The sequence below is a fragment of the Symphodus melops genome (genome assembly GCF_947650265.1).
Source record: "Symphodus melops genome assembly, chromosome: 20".
Lineage (NCBI taxonomy): Eukaryota > Metazoa > Chordata > Actinopteri > Labriformes > Labridae > Symphodus > Symphodus melops.
Window position 1 is genome coordinate 16,410,090 of NC_136710.1, and position 7,641 is coordinate 16,417,730.

Below are 7,641 nucleotides of genomic sequence, written 5' to 3' on the forward strand. Positions count from 1 at the left end.
TATTATTGATTCATTAGTAAGTAGTATTAAGTAGTCGTGTCATAAGCAGGATAATGTATTGTGAGCTTTAGGGGGAGCAAGACCACTCTGCTTTGTGTCAGGGTCCTGATCACCCTGTTAGGGTTATATTCCACGATAACTTAAACTCACTATACATTATGTCATTATAATACCAAGGGGGAAAATAGGTGAAGACAGTTTTAGAAAATCATAGACATTTATTAGTGAGCAATGACAGGACATATACTTGCTTTTTACTACGTGTGAGCATGATGGCTGCTCCCTGCAATTGGGCGCTCCGCTTTGCAGGTCCTCAAAAATGTACACCAGATGTTTATTAGGATGCACATGAACAGTAGAGACAGTAAAGAGGCCGAGGGGATGTGACAGGTTTAACAAAGCAGCATGGACCACAATGGCAGAGAGTTTTAAAGATGAGCTGATTGATCAAATCTGCAGTTATCCACATGTGCAGGATGCGTCATTACCACTGTAAAGTGAGGGACAAAACAAAATTCTGATCAGGACCCTTATTTGGCCAGGGCACATTATCGGCCCTGCTCATAATGTGCAAAGGGAATCTGCAAAATCACAGCATGCAAGATGAGATTGTAAATTAAGAAACATAAAAACATTATACAGAATTTTGTTTGTCGTTGGTATTTGGCAAGGAAGCTAGGAGTTTAAAAAGCCACTGTGTTAAATACCTAAAATCCAATTGGTTAATTAATTGTATTTCTGGATAGGTCATCATTGTTAAGAATGACAGTTTTTAATCAAGTCTTTTGAGTTCCTGTCCAGAAACATGTGACATGGCCACTATCTTTAAGGAGGTTAATTCCCTTTGTAATGTCTCTGTATGTATATATTATGTGTTACCCTGTGGTCATGTGTTTTTCTGCATTCAGCCTGGTCAGGTGACCTGCTCAGCCAGGTAGACATAGGTGTGTAGGGGGCGTGGCCTGGGGAGAACAAAGGAAGATGGGAAAATGTTTGTGAGAATGTTTTTTTGGTTGGACTGGAAAAGAGGCCGGAGGAGAATTGGATTCAAAGATTCCTGGAGGAGAATGGAGGAGCTTGTCTTTTTTTGTGCAGTGTTTTCTTCTCCACATGACCAAAATGCATCTGTTTCAGAGGACCGTGAGAGACTGTGGGAGACCATGGGAGAGGGACTATTCAGTATTTTAAGGTAAGGAGACGATCTATGCTGCAGGACCAGTGAGTGCCTCAGCTGTGGATACCTTTTTCCCTTTTTGAGGATATTTTTGCGTAACATGTTTTTTTTTTTTTTTCTATGCGGATTAACTTTTAGGAGGTTTTGAGTTGTTACCCTGGCAACTATGAAAGCCTCTCCTGAACTTTGACATTAAAGGTGGACAGTATTATTATTTTTTTCAATAAGTTTAATTTCTGTGATTTTGATGTCTAAGATGGCAACAAAGTGTACATTTAATTTTCTCCTTTTATATATTTGAAATACTGACAGCTAACTGGGTGACCGGTGATTGCGGTACATTTGATATAAATGTAACTTTTGCTTTCATAAAGCATCTGCTTTGTGAATTGTAGAAGAAGGTATAAGAAAAGCAGATGGTTGTTAGCGACGTAGCTCTAATCACAGACTGTGGGTTGAGCAAAATGGGGGGATTAAAAGTTGTGAGCGTGGATTTTACATCCCTGCAGAGCTGCAAATAACAAACAAAAGTAGGACAAATCCAAAGAGTAATCGTAGTAAACCAACATTTTCTTATTTTTCAACTAAGAAAAAACAATGAGGAGAGGGTGAGAATTGGACAAATGTAGTTGTGCCAAATAAACAAACTTATCAAAACAAAACCGGACCTAACTAATCTTCTACCTCAATGAAAGGAAACCAAAAAACAAACGCCTAACTTCCTTATCTAAAACAGTCAAAAAATACAGATGTGGCACAAACCACTCTTACCTAGTGATTTAACAAAGACTACTATGTGAGTGTAGGAGTACCCCAACTTACCTAGTCCAACCTCACCACAAACCTTTAGCACAACAAAAAAAAGAGTGATCACAAAAATTTCAAGAATAATGACCACAGCAGAGAGATAGTCTGATAACATGGAGTGTGTCTCTTGTCTGGCAGCAGAGAGAGCTTTATAAGATGCCTCTCCCAGGCTGAACTGCAATCAGGTGCAATCAGGTGCAGCCTTTCTAAATTAACCTGCACAGAGAAAAAAGAAAACAGATGGTGAGATGTGGTCTCAGGCTGCCTGCAACGTAACAGTGGACAAATAAAGTAAAAACCAGGACAGAAAAACAGAAGCTCAAGGTGAAAAATGATGCACCCAATTGAATGGATGAAAAACATTCATCATTTTATTTTCATGAACTGATCAAGGTTTTAGAGGTGAATCACGTCGTGTTTAGTACATCCATAATCCTTGTTAACAGGACACATGCATGTAACCTGTCAGTTCAACAGGGACCACATGCAGGACCCATTACACCCATGCTAGTGCATTGCTGCCAGTTTCAGATGCCGCCTATGCCATCTTGTTTTTGAACCAGGCATGTGCACCTGAAGTCAACAAGCTAGCCGTTTTAAAGATTCACATGAACAGTAGAGACAGGATCAACACCAAGGATATGTGACCGGTTTAACACAGCAGCAGGGACCACAAAGGTGACAAGCTGATAAACCAAATCTGCAGTTATCCACATGTGTAGGATGTGTCATGACCACTACAACATGACAAACCTGTCTCTGACAGTAGCTGTCAACAAGTTTCATTTCTGAATAAACCTTAAAACTGAATGTAGACAAGTCTACCACTGTTACATCTGAGGAAATGTTGAAGAAACGGAGAGGGGACAGTGTCAACTGTGTCTTCTGTCCACTCATCGATCTTACATAATGTCACTATTAGTTGTTGATGTTACATATATATATTATCTTTTATATGTTTTCTTTGAATTAAGTTCATAGTATCGCTCTTGTGTTGCCATATATATTATATATTTTTATATACTCTCTCACCCTTGGTTAACATTTAAACAGGTCAGCTCTATCAGCTGCCATCACTGGGTGAGAGGGCAGCATTTGGCTGCACATAGAAAAGAGAGAGAGAGCGAACACACAACAACCAGTGAGCATGTGAGTATATTTCCTTTATTGTAAGATGTTTCTTTCCGGCCAATCAAACGCAGCGTGGTCTGTGAAGAGGGGAGAAGCTGTCAGTACTCTTTCATTCAGAACGACAGTTTGAACAAGATGACATCTCCAACAGTGGTCTACCTGACATGTTTGATCCTGGGGGAAATGGGTGAGTTGAATTTTCATTTGAAATATTTTTTTTTTTTCTTACATATAATGAGTTTAATGTGAAATTCAATACATTTTTATAAAATGGCATCTTTTCTCGTTTCATTTCAGCATGGACGGTTTCTCCAAAGTTGTCTGCATCAGTTCGTCACGAGAGACGGGAAGCTGGAGAGAGCTTGACTTTAACATGTTTCTTCAAAGATCCTTCTGTTCAACGAGTTTATTGGTATAAGCAAACAATTGGAGAGAAACTAAGACTTGTCTCTGAATTCTACAAATACAAAGAAGCTGATCCTTTTTATGGTGAATTTATAAATAATCCACGCTTCACTCTGGAGGCTGAAAATGGTAAAAATCACCTAACCATCTCACTTTTGAACATGTCAGACTCAGCTACCTATTACTGCATAAGTTGTAATTACTGCTCATTAGAAATTCTGGAAAGTGTGATTGTCAGTGTAGAAGGTCCAGGATCGACCATCCCAGCTGTGATCCATCAGTCAGAATCTGAGACCATCCAGCCAGGAGGCTCTGTGACTCTGAACTGTACAGTCCACACTGGGACCTGTGATGGAGAACACAGGGTTTACTGGTTCAGAGACTTTGATGAATCTCACCCAGGACTCATTTACACCCATGGAGGCAGGAATGATCAGTGTGTGAGGAAACCTATCTCACAAACACACACCTGTGCCTACAGCTTGACAATGAAGAACCTGAATGTTTCTCATATTGGGACGTACTACTGTGCTGTCGCTTCATGTGGACACATTCTGTTTGGAAAAGGGACCAAGCTGGACTTTGGAGGTATGTTACTCTTTATCACAAGTCGTTCATTCTGACAAAAAACAACACACTTAATGCATCATGTGTTTTATTAATCAGGGGGACAGTGTGCAACGATATTGAACATTTATACAAAGAAAAGATAGTTGCACCAGATTTATGAAGTCACAGATTTCCATCTGTAGTCTGAAATAAAAGTGAAGCAAGACACCCTGTACAATACAACCACACTCAACAAAAAGCACAACTGACAACACAACATCAAAAAACTACATTATAAAATGCAACAAACGCGAGAGGAAACAGAAGTATATCCTGCTTGATATAAAGTATATTTTTTTAAGGGACCAAGAAAATCTATCCAGGATCAGTGCTGACAACACTGATTGCTCAAAACCTTTTTTTAATTTCTTTTAATTTAGATTCATCACGGGGTCGTATTGCCTTTATTCAATTGGACAGTTGATATAGTAGGAACTCATGGGAGAGAGATTTGAGAAATAAATGCGATAAAGGAGCCACAGGCCGGACTCGAGCTCGGGCTGTCCACCTATGGAGGAACACAGCCTCCGTACATGTCACACAAACTAACCACCAGATTGTTTAATATCTTATTTGATTCATGATAACTGTCTAATCAAACTAACATGAACACTGATATAGAATTCAAAGGTCTGTTTGTTATGTCTGATTTACTGACAGATGAGGTGAACTCTCCTGCCTTGGTGTATTTCTTGAGTGGAGCTTTGATATTTGCGACCGTCCTGATAGTCATCATGGCCTTCTTACTGTACAAGATGAACAAAAGAAACCGTCTCCTATCTCAAGGTAAGGTAGCTAACATGGCTTACATCTTTCTGTGTCCACTAAATATTTTTTCTCTGACTTTTTTTCTGTGTTTCACAATCAGAGGCTCAGCAAAAATTTTCCTCTCCTTCAATAAGAAACCATGAGGTGACTTTTTTTTTTTTTTTGCATGTTGAATTACCTTTCAAAATCATTTTTCTTGCATCTGTTGACATCGCAGTGACAGATTGTTCATATTTCTACAGGGTCACAGAGATGCAGGCGACCTCTTCTATGCCCCTCTTAACATTAATCTGCCCAACACATCAAGAAGACAGAGAAACACACCCAAAGACGAGTGTGTGTACTCCAGTGTTCGGCAGTAGAAGTTCATTGTTTGTCTTCAGCTTGACCTTCAGTTTTTTATTTTTGAATATGTTTAGTTTTTTTGAATATGCTTAGGTATTTTGCTTTTATGTTTTTTTGTAAAAATTGTAAATGCTTTAAGATTGGGGTTATTCTGTATGTACATACATTTTTTGGCATCTCATTATAAAGATAATTAGGTACATTTTTGGGCTTTAATGCATTCTCTCTTTGTATTCCTCATGTTCCTGTTGTCCACAATTCTTTGCCGCTGAGGTGGAGGTCGGAGCAGGCTGTGCATGTATTAGGACAGCGGTGGGACAACAGTCTGATGGTAGTGGCTGGGTGTCAGGGACGTTGGGAGGTAGTAGAGCCTGATCACCTCGCTGAAGGTTGGGGGAGCTCGGTCCACTGTAGAGCCTGGCTGTGCTTGAACAAGGCCTCCTGGACATGAGTGGCAACCTTCAGTGTTGAATTCGAACCTCATGCAGAACTGCAAAAACCTGCAGTTCCTCGAGTTTCCACTTGAGGCTGGCTGCAGGAGCCCATGAAGTCACATACGTATCCATGTCAACAAAGTTTGTTTTTACTACAGAAATAAACATTTTTACAGCCTTTTTCCAAATATGAAAATTGTCTGAATGGTGTGTCTTTAATGTCACAAAATTATTGTTATAACATCTGTTTTGATGATGAAGATAAGAGTTATTCCGAATGTCACTCGTGAGCATGTGATTTAAAGCATTTTGTTGTAGCCCAGAAAAAAACATTTTTAGTGTCACAGTTATATTTATATTGTCTATAATTACACAGCGTCTGATTCCATTCTGTGATTGGGTCAAATGGATTTTACTGTCCGTCTTTCCACAAAGAGAGCACTTGTTTTCTATTTTTGGGGATTAACCAAACACAGCTTACGAAATAATTTACTATACCTCGCAACGGGGTCAACCACGCCTCCTCTCAAAAATAAAAGTTTCTCTCTCTCCTTCTCTCAGAGCTGATCTGAGAATGTTTCTAAATCACTGCTAAGCTAAAAGGCCTGGTCACATGAAGTCAACACATAACAGGACGTTTTTGGACAAAGTGTTGTTCAAATGCTGCTGAATGGAAAAGAAAATGTCATCAGACTCTGACATGATGAGGAAGAAAAACAAACCTTACTTATTCATGCAGATCAATGTGAGTAATGTGGGGCAGCTGTGGTTCACTTAGTTGGTCATCTCTCAACCAGAAGGTTGGGGGTTTGATCTGCAGCTACATGTGTGATGTGTCCTTTAGCAAGACACTAAACCTGAAGTTGTTCTTGCTGCTTCATCTGCAGCTGCGAATGAATTTGTATGGTTGATATTAGTAACTTTTGATGGTCACTTTAAATAGAATCCTCTGCCATCAGTGTGTGAATGAGTGTAAATAGAAAAATGCTCTACAAGCTAAAGTCCATTTACCAAAACATTTAAAAAGTCTCACTGTTGAAGCTTTAACTGCAGATTCCAACTGACTGTCGGTCAAGCTGCAGAATTAAATCACTTTTTTAATCTCAAATCGAATATTTGTGTTCACATTATTGATTCTTAAGTAAGTACATTAGTAGTAAGTAGTTGTGTAATAAGCAGGATAATGTATTGTGAGCTTTCAGGGGAGCAAGGCCACCACACTTTGTGTCAGGGCAACACCTCTAGGCACGCCAGCACCCGATAAACCCCCCTTTTACCTCTGCATGGACACCTGCATACCTCGAAGATTTTGTGAGGTTCTGAATGGTTTTATTTTACTGCTCAAGTTAATGTCATGGTTTTGTTTTGTTTCTGTATTTTGTCTTGTTTTAGTTTTCATGTTTTCCTCAGTTTTGTTTGTTTCCCTTGTGTGTTGTAATGTTTCATAGTCTTGTTTACGCTAGTCTTAAGTGTGTTAATCTGTTGCCTGTAAGTTTATTTCCTGTTTTGTGTTTAGTCTAGTCTTTGGTGTTTCCTTTTTTATTTTGTATATCTGGTTTTGGTGGAGTCAGTGTTGGGTTTTACTTGGTACTTGTCCTCTAGTGTTCTGGTCTTGGGTTCTTTTTTGCTTGTTTCCCGCCTGTGTGATTACCCTGATTGTCCTCACTTGTCTCATTAGTCTCACCTGTGTCCAATTAACCTCGTCTATTTAGTGTGTGTTTTTCCTCAGTCCCTTGTCGGTTTATTGTCTTACCCAGTGTTAGTGTGTCATGAGTGTTCGTCGGTGCCTGTCGACTGTTCCTTGTTCCCTGGATTTACTTTGTTTATTCACACTCGGTTTTCGAGACGTTCTGGATTTAGTTTTTGAGTAAGTTTTGTATTTTTTCCTTTTTGATTTAGTGGCTCTTGTTTAAAACAAATCTTTTACCGCATTTGGTTCTTCCTCCCCTGTGTTTCTGCCCGAGTCGT